Genomic DNA, 20,867 nt, shown 5'->3' on the forward strand with positions numbered 1-20,867 from the left:
CGGCCACCCCCCTCTTCGAGAGCCCCAACAATGTGTACGGGCGGTGGTGGAACTCCGAAGCCGAAACCCTCGGCCCAAGGTCCGCTAGCAAACGGCACCGCGCGAAGAGAGAGAGAGCGCGCGTATTCCATTTGCAGATCATTAGAATTGTGTCCAAGCCTGACCCTGTTATCTTCGTCGTGGTGTGTGCCCTCCCTTCTTCTCTCCTCTCCCTGCCTCCAAGATTGAGTGCACCGACCGAAGATGGATGGGAACGTGTCAGCCAGTTAATAGTCTACGCGGTACGGATGGACAGCTCCTTCGGGGCGGGAAGAAACGATAAATCCAAGAGTCATCCAAAAGAAGCGGCACAGTACGCAGATCAATTAGCCCGCTTCCGCAAAACGAGTGTGTGTATGTGTGTGTGCGAATGATTCCCTCTCAAGAGGAAGGAGGAGGACACAGGGGATCTAAATTAGCACCAAATGACACCTCCGTGGTCGCACGTACCAGCGCAGCGAGTGTCTCCCCCTTTTTGCTCCAACACGGTGGTCTCAATGTCTCAAAAAGAGAAAAGGGTCGGCTTGCTGGAAGGGATGACGGCCCGGGGAGATAATTGATGTGCACTGCAACCTGCTCTCGTTCGACCACACTCACCTGCCCCACTCACGGGCGAGAGCTAATGCATCATTAGCTCAACTGCACAACAATCGACACCCGTGGCGCCAAACCCTTCGGGCGAGGACGAGCTTGTGGACGAGCCACCGTGAAAAGGCAACGCGAAACAGGGGAAATCTTCACACTCAACCCTCCTGCTGTATGCTCTCTATCCACCCGGATGCCCGGGATGCATGCGATGCAACAAATGCATCGAACCGAACCCAGCATCATCAGTTCGCATGAGTCAGCGTGAATAATCTCGAGGGCAACAACGTTGCGGTTTCCCTGCGCCTTGTTCCTAGCGGTGCACAACAGGCACTGGCGAGGGAGGCGAGCTGTTGGTAGCTGACATCACACGCCACAACAACGGCGGCGGCTCCTGAGCTGCTACTCAAAACACACATCTCCCGCCCTCTCGGCCTGCAGATGCAGCACACACAGCGGGAGGATTTCGTCGGCTCAGCAACTGATCGCGGGTACTCTCTTCTGAGAAGCGTCGGCAGGACGTGACACAGGGCCTGCCTTTGCAGGGGTTGCAGTTTCATCAGCAAAAAGGAAAAATAATAAAAGAATGACCAGAACGAACGCATCCAAACCGAAGCAAAAAAAGGGCTAACATTATTTACATCACAGAGCGAAGGGTTTTACGACAAGAAAATTGGCAGAAGCACGAACTTTAAACAAACTAAGGGTGCGTGTGTGTGAGTGCTCTGGGTTGGAAGCTGTGGGTGACATACATCAGCAGACGTGATCTTCGTTTGATACACCCAAACGAACATACGCTGGGCGCGAAAGGGTAGAGCGAGAAAGGACAGGGTAGCCCAACCAACCGGTCATACGATCTCACCATTCCTTCTCGGATGCGTTGTTTACGTGATCTGAGCTTGCGTCGCGGACAAAACAAAGCGCACACACAAGTACTGGAGCTGCTGCTGCTGCTGCTGACGTCGTTTCGTTTGCGCTGAGCTTGCAGGCTTACGCTGCTCTCGATTTAGATCAGATTGTGAAGCTGCACGCCTGGTTGGAAAGCGTAAGCGAAGATGTTACTTGCGCGCTCTCCTAGTGATAGAGAGCTTGGGGTGCTTTTTCTTTCTTTGTCGGTCTTATAGCCTTATGAGATTGGAGAAGAAATAGGCGGCGAACTGAGGCAGAACAGCAACCGAAGGTGATGAAATACTGGCAGAGAAGCTTAGTGGAGATCATTGCATGCTTTGACAGGCGCAGCAAGTGCTCCCCAGAATATCCTAATCTACACTGCAGTTAGATTACGAGATTCTGCGAATGTCCTAATGAGCACTGCAAATGGTCTTATGAACTCTGCGAGTATTCTAATGTACTCTGCGAAAGTAGCATGACATGCTCTCCAAATTTCCCAATGTATTATGCGAATATACCAGTGCACTGAGCCTGTATTCCAAGGCACTCCCCGAATATCCCAATGTACTCTATGAATATCCCAAATTACTCAATATACACTCTACGGTGTATTCCAAGACACTCAGCGAATATCCCAATGTACTCTTCAAATATCCCAATGCACTCTGTGAATATCCCCCAATGTGGTGTTACCACATGTATTGAGCAAATATCTCAATACACACTCTGGGTGTATTCCACGACACTTAGATAATACCTAAATGTTCTCTGTGAATGTCCCAATGAACTCTGTGAATATCCCAAGACGTTTTGGGAGTAACCCAGTACACACTCTGCGTGTGTTCTGAATGCGCTCTGCGAATATTCCAATACACACTCTAGATATATTCCAAGACACATAGCGATTATTCCAATGTACTCTGCGAATATCCCAATGAACTCTGCAAACATCCCAATGAACTCTGCGAATATCCCAAGTCACTCTGCGAATATCCCAAGACGCTCGGGGAATAGCCCAAGACATTCTGCGAATTTCCCAATACATACTCTGTGTGAATATCCTAATCCTAGTTCCTAACACGTAGTGTGAGGAACCCAATGCACCTCTCTTCTTCCAACGTACAATGCTATCCCACCCCTTGTGGTCAAAACGCCCAGAATGGAACGACCCAGAGCAAAGGGCAAAAGGTCGTAACGCGCGAACGCAAACGGTGGCCAGCGCTGAACCCGATCCAACTGCGTCGTTTTCCTACTAGATGCCATCACATCAGGAGGGCAGGCGTTAGAGGTTGTTACACCGCCCAACAACTTGCCAGCAGTAAAGGTAGCGAAAGCAACAAAAAAAAAGAACACTCAAACAAACGGGACGCTTAAATATAGGTCCACGTGCGGGACGGATGTGTGCGCACAACTATTCCTTTATTTTTTTTTACATGCCAAATTTTACACAGGCCCGGAGCGCACCCAACAACAAAAAAAACAGAAAAGAAAAAGGAAAGTCAGCGAACTGGTGCCAACAAGGGCCCAACCCCACAAAGGGGGTACGCGCATCCCTGTCCCGTACAGGCTCAAAATAATGGGAGACTTACCTCCACACCCCCCACACACCATCGAACGGGTAACACTACGCGAATGTTCGGCTTCAGTTTTTCGGTGCGGCACTGGGGCATGTCGCTAAGCGTGGACGAAGCACATTTTCCTTGCACGACGACAGCGACGACGCCGCGACACACTCTCGCGTCTCCTTCGCTTTAGTTGACTACCATGTCCTATTTTTGTGTAAAGTTCGCTTTCGCTTTGTTGAAAGGTTTGGTTGCTATTGTTGTTGTTGCTTTCCCTACGACGCCCCCCCCCCGCAACATCCCTTTGAGATGTGTTTGGGGTGGATGTAATGGTGGAGGAGTGTCACACTCTCACTCATTTGTAATTTGTAGGGTGATTTAAATGATTCCCACTTTTCACTCTCTCTCTTTCTCACTCTTTTCCACTCTGCGCGCTCACGCGCCCCAAGCATGCAATTGAAGCTCGCACTAATCCTCCTGCTGCCTTCTCCACTTGCTCAAACGCTGAACCTGCCACCACTACCCGCGCTTGCCAGCACACTAATAGCAGCGGAAATAAAATTAGACGCAAAAAAACCCCGTCCATCCCAACCCAAAGTCTCGCGGAAACCTTTCCGTTTCCTTTCCCTACATCTCGCTTCTCGCAAAATAGGACTGTGTGCAAGCACACACACGCATACACACACACACACACACACACACACACATCATCTCAACGCCCTAGACCGAAGGCCACTTGTCCAACTGCCAAGTTCGGCTCGCAAAATCTTTTCGATGGCAATTTGCACGGCGGAGCACAGAACACAGCAGAACACACACACACACATACACCGAGAAACCCAAAACCCAGACTTTGGTGCCAACAGTGTCGTGGGTACTACGAGAGGGAAGGGTTTAATGTTATATTAAACTACCCCCGGGGCACGGCAAATGCGTTTTCGATGCGCAATCACAAGAACACTTTCTACTTGTGCTCGTTGTTGTGTTGTGTGACATTTTACGACTGTTTAAGAGAAAACTGTTTTACCAATTAAAGGCAAAGAGAAAGTCAATCGAACAGCACTTTAAAAAAAAAACAATAATCGATGTTACGATGCGTTACAATTCTTCAATTTGGCGTAACGCGTACTAACGCTTTCGAGACTTATTCAGCATCATTGCGGCAGGACACAGTCAACCGTTGCTGATGGGGAGGACGGTCCATTCTAGGCAACAACCCCTTCGACGGGCATGTCGTTAAGCCGTTCGGGCTGACGACTGTACCGACTGACGGGACCGCCCGTTAATGGAAAAGAATAAATCGATTGCAACGTCTTTGTCCTTCTACACGTTCTCCCTAAAAACAAGAGTGCAGTCAGGGGGCAGGAGCGATTGGAAGATGAAAGACTTCTGAAGCAACGTGGTTGGCACTCCAAAAAGCAACCTCATCGCACCACCACTACTCCACACACCCCCGGCACAAGTCTAATTGTTTTCCTGAGCGTTATCCTTTCGCCACTGGCCGCCCTTTCCTTGCTGCATTCTGTCTGCACACAGTGACATACATCTCTCCTCCCTGCTTGCCTACTCGACCCACTTTTTGTCCACACACACACGCACACACACTCATAATTCGAGAGATATCGATCGAGACACACACAAAAGCCCGCCATCATTAGTATCGGGGCCAAAGCGTATCCCTTTTCCGCCATGCCTTACCCACCCAAACACTACACCATACTGGCTGCAGGATAGTAGTAGCGGTAGGAAATAACGGGTGTCAAACATTCAATTCATCCTACCCTCCCTCGACCCCGGCGCACTATACCCCCCCACCTGTCGTCTTCATTGTATAATCAGGCTAATAAATGCATTCGGGGTGCAAATATGCAATCGAATCGAACGCTTTCTCTTTCTCTCTCTCTTTCTGTCTCTTTCTCTCTCTTTCTCCCATTTTCTGTGAATTTGAACCATAAGAAGAGATAAAGAGAGAGAGAGAGAGAGAGAGAGAAAGAGGGCAACAGAAAGCAACAAACGGATCATATCGTTGCATAATGTGTTTTTGGCTCCCGGCCCATGCAGCAGCGGAAGAATATTTATGTCGCTGCGTTTTGGGGCCGAGGAGGGGTCCGCATTTAGGGGGAGGAAAAGCGCGCACTGGTGCTCCACCGGAAAAGTGCAGCCCACAGATAGCGAGAGAGAGAGAACGAAAGAGAGAAAAAGGGCGAAAGGGTCAAAGGCGGTTGCATATTTGAGCTGGTGGCGCGCGCTTTGGCATCAAACCTAAATCGGTTGATTTGGTGTCTGTGTGTATCGGAAATCGTATCGCGGTGTGTTTGCCGGCGGCATTCGCACGGCAGGAGAGGGATCGATAACTGGAGCAGTAGGTTAAACGCGTCAATTACGGACTTTTGGTCGATAAATTGGGATAAACAATACAAAAAAAGAAGCAGATTCATTCATTGAAAATTTAACCCCTTTCTGGAAAGGGCACAGCAGCGTCGGGGTGATATGCATCCTTGTTCGAGAGGATTCGCAATTTCATTTTCCAATGGATGGAAACACAAGTAACAGAATAAATTTTAAAAAAAATCACAGCTCGTTTGCTTCTTAAAAACAAAAAAAAAACAACCTTTCTTGTCTCTTCTTCGCTCAATTGTCACGAGCGGAATTGACTTTCGTTCCTATTGTTGTGTAGTTGTGTACTGTATTGAATTGATAGAATAGAATCGTCTTCTTCTTCGTCTCACTACGCAGCTAAAATACTTACAAACTGACCCCAAAAAAAGACTGTACTCAACACAGCATCATCTCGATGGAGCCGCCTGGCCCCTGTTGCAATCAGAAAGCGAGTGTACGTACCTGCAAAAAAAAGACAAATATATAAATAAATTAAAATAAAATTAAAATTAACAACACTAAATAACACTCTTAAAAGCGACTACAGAAATGGAACAAGATGAGTTCTGTTTTTTAATGCTTTGGCCGCTACTCCAACGCTCGCCAGAGATGAGCACACGTTCCGCGCGCACGGTAATACCCCCGTATCACCTTGAGATTGAGTGAGTGGGCTCCCCTAGCAAAAAACCGTTTCAGCAAACCATAAACGAGATAATAAAAAAAACGACCTCGACCACAACAACGTGTGTGTGTGGCGAGAGATGCGTGCTGAGTGCATGGTGAATGTAGACACACGCGCACGTAAAAGGGACTATTCTCCAGCGTTTGTGTGATGGGGAGGTACGAAGCGAAGGGCACTCGAGAGGGCGCGAAAATGCAGCGCTAGCGTTTCCCGCCTAGGCCCGTGTGTGTGTATGTTGATGATGATGATGATGATCACGGAGCGCGCGGAGATTGATGACAAGATTAGCAGAGCGCAGCAGCGGCCGAAGGGGCCGCGTAACAACGACCGATGTTGATCGATGATAAGAGAGTGAGTGCGCGACCATCACTCCACGACAAACACACGGGGTTGCGCTTTCGCTTTGCACATTATTTTTCCCGCACAAATATATTAAAAGAAGCTCCAAATAAACGCTTTCTTCTGCTTGAGAAAGAATCAACACAACGCAATGAAACTTTCCTTTCTTTGTGTCGCCCCTGTTTCGAAACAAATCTCATGCAACTCTATATTTCTAGCAGCGTCACAGCATCACCTCAATGACTCAACTAACACTACTAACAATATCACTTCCTTTACCAGAGCGTGCACGATGTTGCACCCGAGCGGCAGATAGAGCGCGGTGTGATGTTGCGTAAAGATGATGGTTGGAATTGACAATTAGATGCTTCATCCCTTTAGCAACACCTGAACCCCTCCAGAACTTGTGCGCACGCTGCAGTGACAATTGCAGTGGAGGTGGGGAGGTCCGACAGCTCCACACGCATACCATATGGCACACAGAGTGAAGGGGGGTGGCGGATCGTGACCAATGCAACCTTGGTAGAATGAAAATTAGTGATGGGTAAAGGTGGCAAACATCCCGGAGTTGACTCCAAACTGACTGGGCAAATTTGCGCAGCCGACTTTGGACATTACGACCAGTATTATCCGGTGCCGATAGGATTCGTCTGGAGTCATCCGGAGTTTTTCGGAGTCATCTAGAGATGTCCGAAGCTATCCGGAGTCATCCCAAGATGTCTAGAGTTATCTAGGGTCGTCCGGTGACGGAGTCATCTTGAATCTTCCAGAGTCATCCGGAGTTTTCTAGAATCCTCTGGTATCTGGCATCCAGAGTCGCACGAAGTCGTTCAAAGTCTTTCGGTGTTAGCCAGAGTTGGAGACTCGGCCGGAGGCGTCTGGAATCATCTGGAGTCTTCCGAAGTCGTCTGGAGATGTTCAGAGTCGCAGATTCGGTCGGAGTTGTCCAAAGTCATTCGGTGTTGGCCAGAGTCGGAGACTTGGCCGGAGTCGTCTGGAATCATCTGGAGTCGTCCGAAGTCGTCCGGTATTGTCCAGAGTCTAAGACTCGGCCGGAGTCGTCTGGAATCATCTGGAGTCGTTCGAAGTCGTCCGAAATCGACCGGAATTGTTCAGAGTCGGACACTCGGCCGGAGTCGTCCGGACTCTGGCGGAATCAAAATCATTCAAAGTCGCCCGAAATCGAAGCCTCCAGGAAGTTGCCTGGAGTCGGAGCCGCCCGGAGTTCGCTGACTCCAGCGGACTCCAAACGACTCCTTCTCCGGGCGACTCCCGACGAATCCTTCTCGGGTTAACAAGGGCTTCGGACGACTCCTATTCCGAGCGACTAAAACTCTGGGCGGAACTAGTGATTCCGATTTAGCCGGCGTTGGAACCGGACTAACAATAGCCCGAGAGCACACCACAAGTGAAGATGATGCACTGGATATACTAGATACAGCAAATAATAGCACAAGTGAGATGGAATAAGCATGTGTGTGTGTGTGTGTGTGTGTGTGTGTGTATGTGTGTGTGTGTGTGTGTGTGTGTGTGTGTGTGTGTGTGTGTGTGTGTGTGTGTGTGTGTGTGTGTGTGTGTGTGTGTGTGTGTGTGTGTGTGTGTGTGTGTGTGTGTGTGTGTGTGTGTGTGTGTGTGTGTGTGTGTGTGTGTGTGTGTGCGTGTGTGTGTGTATGTGTGTGTGTGTGTGTGTGTGTGTGTGTGTGTGTGTGAGAGAGAGAGAGAGAGAGATAGAGAGACATAGACAGGGATAGAAACTAACCTGCCGTAGAATTCTTAGTTTTTGTTTATCGTTCTGACGCACTTTACTTAGAAGCGCGATGATGCGCAGTCCCTCTTTAAGGTTTGTATTTACGCTCTTTATCTTTTGATTTCCGTTTCCCTTGTTATCTAATTTATACTTTCATTTCCCTTTCATAGAAGAATCGCGTTTTGTTGTCACACGAACATCATTATTTTTCTCCCATTTTTTTGTTCCCACTAATCACTGACTTTTTGATTTAAATCGTAAACTAACGCTTTGGAAAACGTCGCAACTTTCCTGCACATTACAACGACGCACTATTGCTGCGCGCACTTTGCGAATCACTTTTCCATGCAAATGTAACTTTCTTTTCATACCAAAAACATCAAATTAACTTATTAGTTGCCCGCACACATACGCATATACACAATACACTGCAATTAGAATAGATGTGGGATAAACATTAGAAAACCCGAAAGGAAAACAGCACTCACTGCACACTACAGAAACACGACCACCACGCACGACAAAAGAAAAAATGCAACCACCTGGACCTTTACGCACGCTTCTTCTTCTTCTCGTTGTCGTGTTTTTACAATATATCAATAATGAGGCCGGTGTGTCGCGTGTGCGTGTCGGCGCGTCGTTCGCGGCACGAGCGAATGTGGAAGTAAAACCTAACCGATTGATTACCGTCCACCGACTGATCGATCTTCCGAGTTTACCCTGCACGACCGTGGGTGTATCACTTCCCCACTGCAAAAGCTTCGCGATCCGATGCGTCCTTCCTGTTGCACACCCCGTTTGTTGCGCGAGGTGCAAGCGCGGTTGGAGGGAGAAAACGGGTTGATTTTATTTTGGTTGCACATTTGTGTGACGCATCAGCAGCAGCGGCGGCGGCGGACGGCCAATCCGAGCCTACACGCGCGTGTTTGCCGCCCTTCGACGGATGGTGGTGATACACACGGTGAAGAGAGAGGTGCAAGAACACGCGTAGTGCACAAGATGATGCGCTTCAACCCGCTTCAACCGACCCGAAGAGAGCTTCGCAGTGATACGAATTTGTCTTTGTGTTTTAAAAAAGCATCCTCGCCCTACACAGACCACGCTAAAGCGAAAGGAAAAGCGGCCCGCTGAGCGAAAAGGTAGCGTTGTGCAATGTGTGTAGAAGAATTCGGGCAGGGAGAACACAGTCCCGGCAGGCGATAGTAGTTCGAGCGAGCGAAGCTTATTTGACAGATAAAAAAAGAAACAACATCGCCATCGAGCGAGCATTCTATAAAGCACGGACATCACGAAACGACAGGTAGATCCATGAGCAGATGTCTCGTGTGTCAACGACTCCCGAGAACTATTTCCTATGGCTTTAGACTTGTCTAAACATGTCTAAAGAATGCTTTACTATGAGTATGCTAGGTCACACAGTTTTAACATGTCTTTTGAAGATGCTTTAGTTATAAAACCTTCAAGACGCTGGTAAGATTGTCCGTTAACACCAAAATTAGCGGTGTGATGGCTAAATGTTTTCTGAAGTACGTTTTTAGACTTTTCATAGGAACCTTGGGGTTTAAGAACATATTTTGAAATGCCTATTATGTATTGAATGAATGAATGAATGAATGCTTTCAACTAGTAGTCTTAACAGAGCTTCAGTCTTAAGCGAAAGTTTTGTTTTAGTCTTACTAGGCTACACAGGACATTCAAATGAAAAAGGAAGGACATTCAAATGTTCATCCTAAAGACAGATAAAATTGTAGCAAGCCTCATATGGACCCCCGTCTCCATCGTAACAAGGATTGACTATTTGGCTGCTTGGTGCTGAATGCCCGCGTACAGACGACGCTCACGGGTCTGCCCATGGCCGAATGCAGAGCCGATAGCATACGATTATGTCTTCCATTAGCGTAAAAGGGATAGGCTTATACCACGACCGTCCCCGTAAGGTATGCGTGCTTCAAGGCGTCATCAGGATCTCAAGGCAAGGAAAGGCAAAAAACACATAGAAACGTTTCCACCTGCTACCTGAAGTGCTGCTACCTGATACGCACACATTTTTAACGAACACAGCTGTTCGGCTTCGGCTCGGTAAACGTCGGGTGGACGCCGGAACGGAAGGGAGCAGACTTTTTCATGATTTTGTACGATTTCGGCTGGTTTGAACCTCATGTGTGGACGCTCGCAATAAGTCTCGAAAGCCTGTATAGGCAGGGCAAGACCGCGTTGGTCGCAGTCGCCCAAAAGATGACTGCTTATGATGTTACGAAGTTCATAAATATTCTGAGATAACAAAATACAAATAAAAACTTATCCATTTTAGAGATCTTTAGATGCTTTGTGGATTCAGCAATATTTGGAGATTCATGAGAGATTCGCAATGGGTTAATTCATAAAGCACACCACTAAGTGAGTGTTATTAAACAAAAAACAACCATACCGAACAGGATCAGTAATAACTGCTCGAATGGGTTAATTAATGACTGCTAGTTTACCATTAAATTACTTTCAAATTACCGGCAATTTGTGTGCTGTGCTAGGGGTACTTTATTGTCCGATTTGTATCGCTGGGCGCCTTTGACCAATATGCGATCGAATGCGACCAACCATCCACCACAGTGAAGCAGCGAACAAAGCACTACTTCCACCCCGGCGCACGTTCTTACAATTCTGCGTCATGCGCGTCTGATTCATTCCTGCGTGCATGCCATCCCCCCCGGTGCAGTCATGCTGCGCGCAACGCACACGTGTTGGCGTGGTGTGCAGGAATGAGCGCACACCGGGCACGCACGCACGCACGTACTCGTCTCGGATTTGTGTTCCTGCAACAACTGCACGAAATTCACCCGAAAATAGTATACCCAAAACACACAGCGCAAATGATTGATATTTCGACAGAAGTGCGGCTGCCAGCGGCAGGCCAAGATCATCAGCCGCTGCCCGGGAACAACAGCACACTGAAGGTCACCGAATGGACAGCACCATTCCGGAGCCGATTCCGATTCTGGAGCCGGCTCCGGAATCATAATCGACCTGGGAATCGCAATGATTCTCTGCGGCTATCAATTCGTAGCATCATTGGATCCAAACGCCTCTTCCTAAGGCCGGGGTACATTGTCCGTACTCGCTAGTGTAATTTCGATTTTCACTAGCGCATCTGGCGGCGGCTAACCGAAGCATTTTGGAACCACTTCAGAAAATATATTATTTTTCCATGTTTTTTTTTTTTTACTTAAATCAGACGAAACAAGCTTAGTAGAAGGTAGACACAATAGTCTGGATGCATTTCAGCCATTTTCGCATCAAAAAACGGTGAAAAAACTACTAAAAATTTGAGATCCGGCCCAAGCGTTCCCTCGATTACCAAAAAAAAGCTTCCATCAGCCGCCGCCAGATGCGCTAGTGAAAATTGAACTTACACTAGCGAGCACGTACAATGTACCCCAGCCTTTATGAAAATGCCAAAGCCGACTCTGATTTCAGAGCCAATTCTGGAATCGATTCCGGAAACTGATTCCGGATCTACTATCTGGAATCGTTTCCACAAAACTTCGGAGCTAGCCGGCATCGGTTTGCGACGAAATCTTCATTTTTCCCATCATTATTACACTCACACACGCACACGCACACACACACACAAATGGTAATGACAAAACACACCAACAGTACAGAGTGTTGGATCGGCCGACGTAGAGATGATGATGAATGCTGTGCATTCTCCAATTAACTTCCCCACCATTACCCCTCTGCAAAAAAAGAAGAAGAAGAAGAAAAAGAAGAGGTGATGCACTTTTCGCCACGGACGGAAGATGGCGCGCACGCGGGATGCGTCAAAGTGACATTAGCTGGTAATTGTTTTGTTGATCTCGCTTGATAATTGCGTGTGCGCGCAGTAGTACACTGCTGACACTGTCTTTCTTTCCTATGTGTACGTGTGGTACATGCGGGATTATTGGCTCATCCTACTCACACATCACTAATCCCCCCCCCCCCCCCCCGCCACAAATACAGAAACAGCTGAGAGCGAAAAGAGAAAGAGAGAGAGAGAGAAGGAGCTGAGTGCCACAAACTGCTCGAAATTTGCCAGTGCAGCAGCAGCCGCGTTTGTGTGTCAGTGTGTTCCGTGTGGAACCCCAAACAACAACGGCAACAACAAAAAAAAACGGCACAAGCGACAAACAGGACGTTGTGTGCAATCTCATACACCACCCCACCCCACCGCCGCCCCAAACGCCGCACGCACGCACACACGGGGAGGCGAATGTGTGGAGAGGAAGCAGCGAGCGGACAGTGGGGGTCTTACGTAAAAATCGCATCCGACTGCTACCCCACACACGGGAAACACACGAGCGAAGAAGCACCACCCTTCTCCCAACCCCTTTCTTGGCGGAGGGGGGGGGGCGGAAACGACCCAAAATCCGCAAACGCATGCGGCAGCGGCAGAGGCGTCGTCGCGCACACGGCCTGACGCGCGTTCAATGTCAAGGTCGCGCACTGCACGTGTGTGTGTGTTTCTGTGTGCATCTCGCTACACACACACACACAGACGGAGCAGCTCTTTAGTTGCACGATCCCTTCTTCCTTCCTTTTCTCACATTCACGCGCTCTCATTATCTCTCTCTCTCTCTCTTTCTCTCTTATACGCAAAAAAACAGCGTGTTGACGCGACGAGACCATTGGCACACACAATCGTTCAGCGGGTTGCGATTTTAAAACTGTACCGGAAGGAACGGCCCTTCGCACAAGGTGGAAGGGGGGGGGGGAGAGGGTAGGTATCTCTGCTTCCACCTTCCACCACCAACAGAGAGAGAGAGAGAACAAAAAAAGGCGCAACATGTCAACGGTAAAGTCGCACTCTTTATTGCGCGCGCACCACTCTGCATCGATCGTGACCGTTTCGAAGGGGTGGGGGATGGTGTAGGGCGCTCTAAATACAATCACACATTCCCTTTTTTTTTGTTCACTGCCACACACACACACACACAATCATCACCACGACAGTACACGCACGATATGCAGCAGCAGCAGCGGAGGTTGTGATGCGCGCGTGCAAATGTTGATTTTTGCATTTTGCACAACACACACACGGAGCGGTGGTAAGCGGAGCAGAGAGGAAGTGGAAAAGCAGAAAAATAAGGGTCCGCGTAATGCGTAATGAGGTGCCACACCACAAGGTGTGTGTGTGTGTGTGTGTGTGTGTGTGACTGGTTTGTTTTGTCGCCCCGTTCGTTAATTATATTATTACGCGACTTTTTCTTCGCTGCGCGCTTTGCTTTGGTGCACAAAAGCTAACGAATTAATCTTGCGCAACGCACCAGACACACACACACACACACACAGGCATAAAATACCCCTCTCACAGGTGCACTTGTTTTTTTTTTTTTTGGGATGAATGCATACAAGAGAATGATCTCATTTTTCTCAACCCCGCGGGGTTCGATGGGGCTCGATTTTCGAATAGATCATTTATCGTCATTTACCTCCCACTTTTCGGGTGTGCACAGGAGAGGGGGATGATATATATACGTTACACCCCCCCCCCCCCATATCATTATTATTCTCGCTTAACGAGATGAGCGTTTTAAAGAGCGAAAATTATGCAGCGAGTCATCGACGACGACGATGGGATGAAGGTGTCTGGTGCGCCGGCTGCAATTTTCGCGAATTTCACGGGGACGCGCGCTCTACTACACCACCGCTGCTACTCTATTTTTAACCTTGGTCTCTACCTGCTGCTGCTGCTGTGGCCCGCGCTCTTGCTACTGCTGCTGCTGCGTTTCATGTGCATATTTGGCGAGGAGCATCATCACCACCGCTCCAAAACACGCAACCGAAGGGTAGAGTGAGTGGTTGTGGTGTAGGCGCGCGCTGCGCACACAAACTGCGGACAGAGAAGACTGATGGGTTGATGATATGCAGGCGCTTCTGAGAGTGTGGGTTCTTATATTAAAAAACACACACAATCATCCGGGGGAGAGAAGATTAACTTCCAAATTTTAAACACCTTGACGACAATCATTCTTTCACTGACAGTTTTTTTCGTGGTTTGTAAATCGCATTTAGGAGAAAATGCGTTAAATTATAGAGATAGGAAGGTCTAACACTGATGATGCAAATATACAGGATTTTCCAGGTGTTCTCACAGTTGTGGGACACTTCCTTTCCTTGACTCTTTCTTATGGGAAGTGAACTTCATTCGTTGAAAATTGGACTATATATGACTCTTTATGTCCATGTTCCTTGAAAATTCCTGTTGGATTTGTCCCAACAAGGGTGCTATCAGAGTCCAATTTGCATTACACCATTTAGTTCACATTTCACGGAAGAAGGAGCCGATACAGTGACCCCCCCCACAGCTAATAAGAACTCCTGGAAACCCCTGTCTGATAAAGAGCGATAAAAGTGACGTGCTGTCACCAACAAGATTTGATCCCCCGCGCGCTCGGACAAACACGACACACAACGTCCACTGCGCCTACCGTTTGCGCTATCGCCAGCGCCCGGCAGATGGTACGCTGATAAGCGACCAGTATATGCGCGTGTGGCGGTGCAGCGCGCAGTGTGCACCCGCTGTGTTTACAACTGGAGCGGCGCGCCGCTTCTACTGCAGGTGTTTCATTTTTCATCGTGTCATAATGTCATCTTAAACGCATCCGAAATTAATCTGCTCTTCCAGCTTTTTACAATAAATATTGAACGCAGCAAACGCTGCATCAAAAAAAAAAAAAAGAGAGAGACCAAAACGAGCTGCTGCGCTGCACCGCGCCAACCAGCTGATGCGCATTTTGGGGCCGTTTAATATGCGTTGTTATGGCTTGCATAAATTTGCTCCCCCGCCCCCCTTTTAGGCGCATTCTCCTCGCAGTCGGGGCTTGTTTGCATTACTTTCCTGCAGTGGTTGGCTTTTGCCGCTGGGTGGCTGGGTGGCGGCACTCGGGAATAAACGAATGAATGAGGCGAGAAGTGTGAATGCACGCAAAATTTCGCAACGCATATATGCCCCCGCTATCTTGACAGGCTTCTTCCTTCCCCATCCCCTCCCAATCTCACAACCGCTTCTCGTGACTGTTAAATTCTTCCATGCTTGAACACAAAACGAAACGGAAAAAAACAAGGATCAAAGCAGACGTGGTAGAACTTCTTATACGCCCCCCCGCCACTTGTTTTGGGCCTCACTTTATCCCGTGCGCGCGAAATATCTGTGTCAGTGTGTTTGCAGTGCAGGGGGCCTTATAATACTGCCGAGATCTCGCACCAAATCCAAATATCGGCAGGCCCGAGGACCCGGGGTGCACACACAGCGGGAAACGCAGCATACGTTCCAAGCGTTCTGTTTTCCGTTCTTTTTGCTCCCTCCCCCGCTCAACGCTCCTTCTTGATTCATCTCTCTTCTGCTGGCTCGATTGATCCAGAGACAGGCTCGGAATATAAATAGCAAGGAAGAAAATAACCACCGCACACACATGCGGCACATGGGGAAGTGCAATGTGAAGGAACAGGTTTTCCCCGATTTGACTTTTGATCATTGGTACGTACGGGTCCGTCTTAGTGAATCACTTTAGGGGTTTGTTTGTGAATTTTTTTAATGATTTTTTGCTGATGTTTTGATTGTTGCAGTTTTTGCGCTTCGCCAGAAACGTTCGGTACGGGGATGAGTAATGCACTTGTGGATGGCGTGCGTACACATAAAACCAAGCCTCAAACAAAGCAGCCACAGCACAGGGGAAGAAGGTGCACAGGAAGCCGTCTCTCCGCGCACTGCCGCGCACTTCCGGATGAAGGCGGCTTTCTGTTTTTTTTTTGCTTTTTTTTTGGTTTGTTTTCTGTGCCGCTCACAAATCATGGGCGCATTCGGGAGTGGGAAGGGGTAGCCCGAAATAAAAAAAAAACGCAATCTCCCTTTACCCGATGGCAAGCGAAATGAGGAAGTCGCCGCCGGAACGCATTCTAATTAGCCAAAGTTTGCCAGCGAATGAGACGGGATGGAATTGGCGGGGAGAGAGAGGGGGTGAGAGAGGGGAGTAAAGAGAAGGCAAATGTGTGCACACACGCAACGTATGCGCATAAGATGCACGCGTGCCGTAATTGCACGTAAAGAGACCGAACCGAACCTCCCCAACCGTCCTTTAGCGACAGCAGCAAAGCACCGTGGTGGGGGCGCAGTGCGACGAAGGGGTAGTGATGGAGTAGCCTCCCTCTCCTTTTCCCTTTCTCTCTCTCTCTCTCTCTCTCTCTCTCTCTATCTCTCTCTCTCTCTCTCTCTCTCTCTCTCTCTCTCTCTCTTCCTCGTGTTTTTTCGGACTCCACAACTTTTGTTGTTGCGTGCGCCAACAAGCCCCCGACGGAAACGGGCGAGCCGCGGCAGCTTCGCTTGCATACGGAACCGCTCAGGGGCAGACGCATGTCGCATGATTCCCGCTCCACAAACCACTGTGCGGTTCCACTGTGCGCACAGTTGGATTATGCTGTGCTACTACGGCAGCAGTTCCGTGTGCCATCGTTTGGTTCCGTGCGTGTTCTGCGTGCGTACGCGGTATAAATGGCGTCGCCCGTCTGGACGGAAGGAAATCCACTGGTTTGTGGCCTCCGCCCATCCGCTCAGCAGCGGTGCGCCTCTTTGCGGTGGCTTGTATATGATTTTCAGCACGGTTAGACTGAGAGTGTCCAAGGCTTAGCTAATGTTTGAGCTCCGGAAGTTTGATCCAAGATGATTTTTGTACAAAGAATTATACATCAAAAACATCTCCAACAACTTGTGGATATGGATCTGCCCAATATCTCATCTGCTACAGTGGAGGAGGAATAGCTTTGGAATACATATGGCACCTAAGAAGGACAAAAAGAGTTGGTTTTCAAAACGATTGTCTCTCAAGGTACTCCATGGAAGGTGCATCTAACCAGTCTGAGAGATGACCAACACACACTGAAGTCAGGCCTTACACGTCGATCCAGATATCCAGATATGGTATCCACAAAAACAGTCCAGTAACATCTTCAAGAAAAGGTTTGCAATGCATCTGAAGAAAAAAACAACAGCCTGGAAAGGTTTGAGCACCAAAGGTAAGAGCTGCCTCATATATACTACCCGTGAGATAGCGATAAGAGCGTTTGTTCCCAAAAATATTTGGACATCAAAATCCGTGGTGACGACCCTCTCCAAACAACAACTGTGGCCCCTCCCACACCTTCGCAGCGATTGTGTTATCTAGTGTTGCAGTTGCTGGTAAGCTTCAGTGAGAGCGCGATTGCATATCCTACCCTTCCTCCCTCCTCTTCCACATGTCTTTCATGTGAGTGCAACGACCTGTCGAACAAACCCTGGGAGAAGGTGTTCCAAAGATAGATTTTGTTTAAAATTTGCCCGCTCCAAACACAACAACGAATGAGTCGATGTCTCTAACGATCTCCAGAGCTTGCGATCTAAATGAGCCAAAAAAAAAATAACAACATGAACACACACACCTCGTGCAACGTGTAGCAAACCCCATCGGGCAAACCAAGTACGCGCGATAATGCACACAATTTGCACAACAATATCGCGCGCTCTCAACACACGCGTTTTTTTTGCCCGGGAGTTCCGCTGCAGGATATAATGCACATACGCTTTTTTAGTACAAGCAGTGAGAACACACACATGCGGTAGTTGCGACGCGGGGTGCAACTCGCGATAAGGTTGGTTGCTAGTTCTCGGTTGGGGATCCCTCCTCCAATCGATGGGAATGTATGCAACTCAGCGAATCTGCGGCAATGTCGGTGTGGTGTAGTGATGGGTAACAAGTTGACACAATTCTAGCGTCGGCTCCGATCCGACTCTGAAAGTTTTGGAACTGACTTCGGAAGGTGGTCCCGCCGGCCAGCATTATCCGAAGCCGTTTGAAATCATCTGGAGTCGTCTGGAGTCGTCCAGAGGAGTTATACGGGTTCAATCATAGTTGATGACGTCGACTCCGGGTTGTCCGAAGTCAGAATCGCACTAACAATGCCCTGAGTCGGTTCGGAGTCGTAGGTGAGCTCCAAAGCGTACACACCACTAGTGTGGTGTATGGCGAGAAAAGGCAAGAGCGAAAGAGAAAGAGGTAGAGTCCGGTGTGTGCGCGCGCGCATTCGGGCGAGATAAGCAGGTCTCGGGGCGCGAATTCTTATCGCGTCCTGCACCGCGTACACGACGACGACGACACACACCGTCCCCAGACTAGAGAGCTGCTCGCGAAACCAAGTCCAAGTTCCGAGAGGTGTCAAGATCTCCAGCCAGGGTTTGATCTCCATGGATGCACCGTCCAGACATTGGGAGGTTCCTAAAGCATCTGATTGAGTATCCTATTAAATCTTGGAGAAATCTTGGAGAGTTAGAGAGGATGTTCGGAAGCACTGTTCATCTTCGCTTTGCATCTTGGATATTCACACCATGGTCCATGTCCAAGATCACCCTCAAAGTACTGAGATCTTCTGAAGCGATATTCCCTCTTGCTACACATACTGCCCATGCTCATGAGATCTCCTCATCGTGAAGAAGTCTGCAATATCCCGCACGGATGCGCATTTTGCACCAAAAATTACCGCCTCTTGTCCAATATTTTGGCACCCAACTTACTGCTTACAATGGCCAACAAAAAAAGTGTCCCGCGGCAGCAAATTTAGCAAATATACACACACACACACACTGGCGGGTCCCACGTTTTTGGCACACAACATCCCAACCCCCGGCGGCTAGAATGTACGCGCTGATGTCCCCCCCCCCCCCCCGTGTGTACGGCGGCGGTGCGCTGCGTTGAGTTCTCGCTCTCGCTCCCCCGAGTGCATTTGGTGTCGATTGTGTCGTTCCCTTTGCGCGCGCGCGTCCCTTCTCTCCCAGTCCCAGCAGATGCAGGAACCTGTGTGTATGCGCGATAATGTGCACCCCACACACACACACACACACACTGCGCGCCACGTCTCTCTGGGGTTTCGCGCGCACAGAGCAGAGGTAGGGTACGCGGTGTATTGGAATTGATGGACCTTCGCCGTCTCAGCTGATGATGCAACGGCCGTGTCGTTACGCAACCGAGGGCGAAGAAGAGCACCGAGTCGCAGACAACTACTATCGCGGGGTAGAATGCGGTCTCTCTAAAAGAAGGTGACATTTCCAAAAATCCTACGTCCCATCTCCAAGTAATGTTTTCCAATGTCCGTTATGTGTGTGAGTTTTGGAGATGAATCACCACGCGTCTAATTATAAGGTCCCTTCAGGTTCAGTTCTCACCATCGCGGCACTGCTTGATTTGATTCCTGGGTGTAGTTCACCTGCAGCAGCGCAGCGCAACCAGGAGCATACAAAAGGTTTTGGGAAGTTGAAAATTGCCATTCCAAAAACAAACATCTAAATAAACTAGACGCTACACTGCCGCCACCACACGGCATTGGGAATGGTTTTTGGCAGCGGTATTGACCGGTTTATTTATAGTGAGCAACTAGCTCCTCTCCCCCCCCCCTTTCCCTTCCATGAGCGGTTTTTTGGCGGCAAGGTCCTGTACTGTTTCAGGGCCCGAAGCGAACAGACACTGACCGAAATACAAACGTGCGAAATAAATTCCTCCGTCCATCCCAACGGTCATCCGGAGCGAGTCCACAAAAAAGTTTGGGACTGCCTCTTTCGCCCTTCAGAATTGTGATGTTAGGTTGTCCAACCATTCCCCCTCTGTCCACTGTGTCAACGGCCTTTTTGTCCGCCAACACTGCGCGGCCGGGTGAACGGTAAAGTAGAACCCCTAAATTGCTGATGTGCACAGACCACAACTTTACCCTCTAACGCTTTCCAAGTAGTGTAAGAGGCGCACTCATGAGGGAGAGGTTTTTTTTTTCTCAGAAGAATTCGTCGATCGATTGCACTTTTACCGTTAGCCCGAGGGAGAGGGTCACGCGATAAGAAAAGGGTCCAGAGGGAGGGGGGGGGGGACGCTCCATTAATGCGAACAGTACAAATAAAATTTAAAGAAAAATGCACACACACGCACACACACACACAGTGCAGTGTTGGAAAAATGGAACACGAGAGCCCGAGGTGTAACTGTAATCGATCATAAAACACCGAAACGACACGGCGGCGGCGGCGGCGTGACGAAAGACGCACCAATAAGCAAAAACGCAAAACGGGGGCTTTTGTGAGTGCGTGTGTGTTTCTTGTTGTTTTTGTAGCATTTGCTTACCTTGGGCAAATGGTAAAACGGGAAATTTAATAAGAGCCCCTTTTTTTCTTATTAGGCAAAAACCAAAAAACAAGCGTATGTGCTTAAGGGCATGGTGGGGCGAAATGGTTACCGATATTTTTGGAAAATTTATAACACATCAAAAATGGCGTTTGATGATTTGAAAAAAAAAACAATCACAATTTTTGAGGCCCGCCATAAATGTTTCATAGCATAAGCTTTCGAATAAATGGGTGATTTAGAAAACTACAAATATTGCTCAAAACGTTTTTATTGTGACCGTATTCGAAAATAAACTTTCGTTTTACTTTCGTTTAAATTAAACAAATAATTAATAAATAATTAGAAGAAAGAATTTATATCGCAGCACATGACATTGTGTTAATCATAGACATGACATATCTATGATTAACACGAAAAAAGCCAGTTCGATTTCAATGCAATGTAATTCCTGTTGGATTTGTCCAACAAGA

General features: G+C 48.5%; 1 protein-coding gene across 5 annotated transcripts in view; it reads right to left on the reverse strand.

Moving 5' to 3' along the window:
* The window catches only part of LOC120905489 (mucin-19), a 161,462-nt gene that overhangs the window by 103,433 nt on the left and 37,162 nt on the right, over positions 1–20,867 (reverse strand). Inside the window, exons 1-2 of one of the 5 annotated variants that reach the window (XM_040316316.1) lie at positions 8,773–8,993; positions 8,237–8,652 (exon numbers count right to left, since the gene is read on the reverse strand). The exons of 2 other annotated variants lie outside the window; for them this stretch is intronic. The gene's annotated coding sequence lies outside the window, so the exon portion shown is untranslated. 2 more of the 5 variants (XM_040316315.1, XM_040316318.1) reach the window with 2 other exon arrangements.

This window comes from Anopheles arabiensis, chromosome X, assembly GCF_016920715.1.
Source record: "Anopheles arabiensis isolate DONGOLA chromosome X, AaraD3, whole genome shotgun sequence".
NCBI classification, from domain to species: Eukaryota; Metazoa; Arthropoda; class Insecta; order Diptera; family Culicidae; genus Anopheles; species Anopheles arabiensis.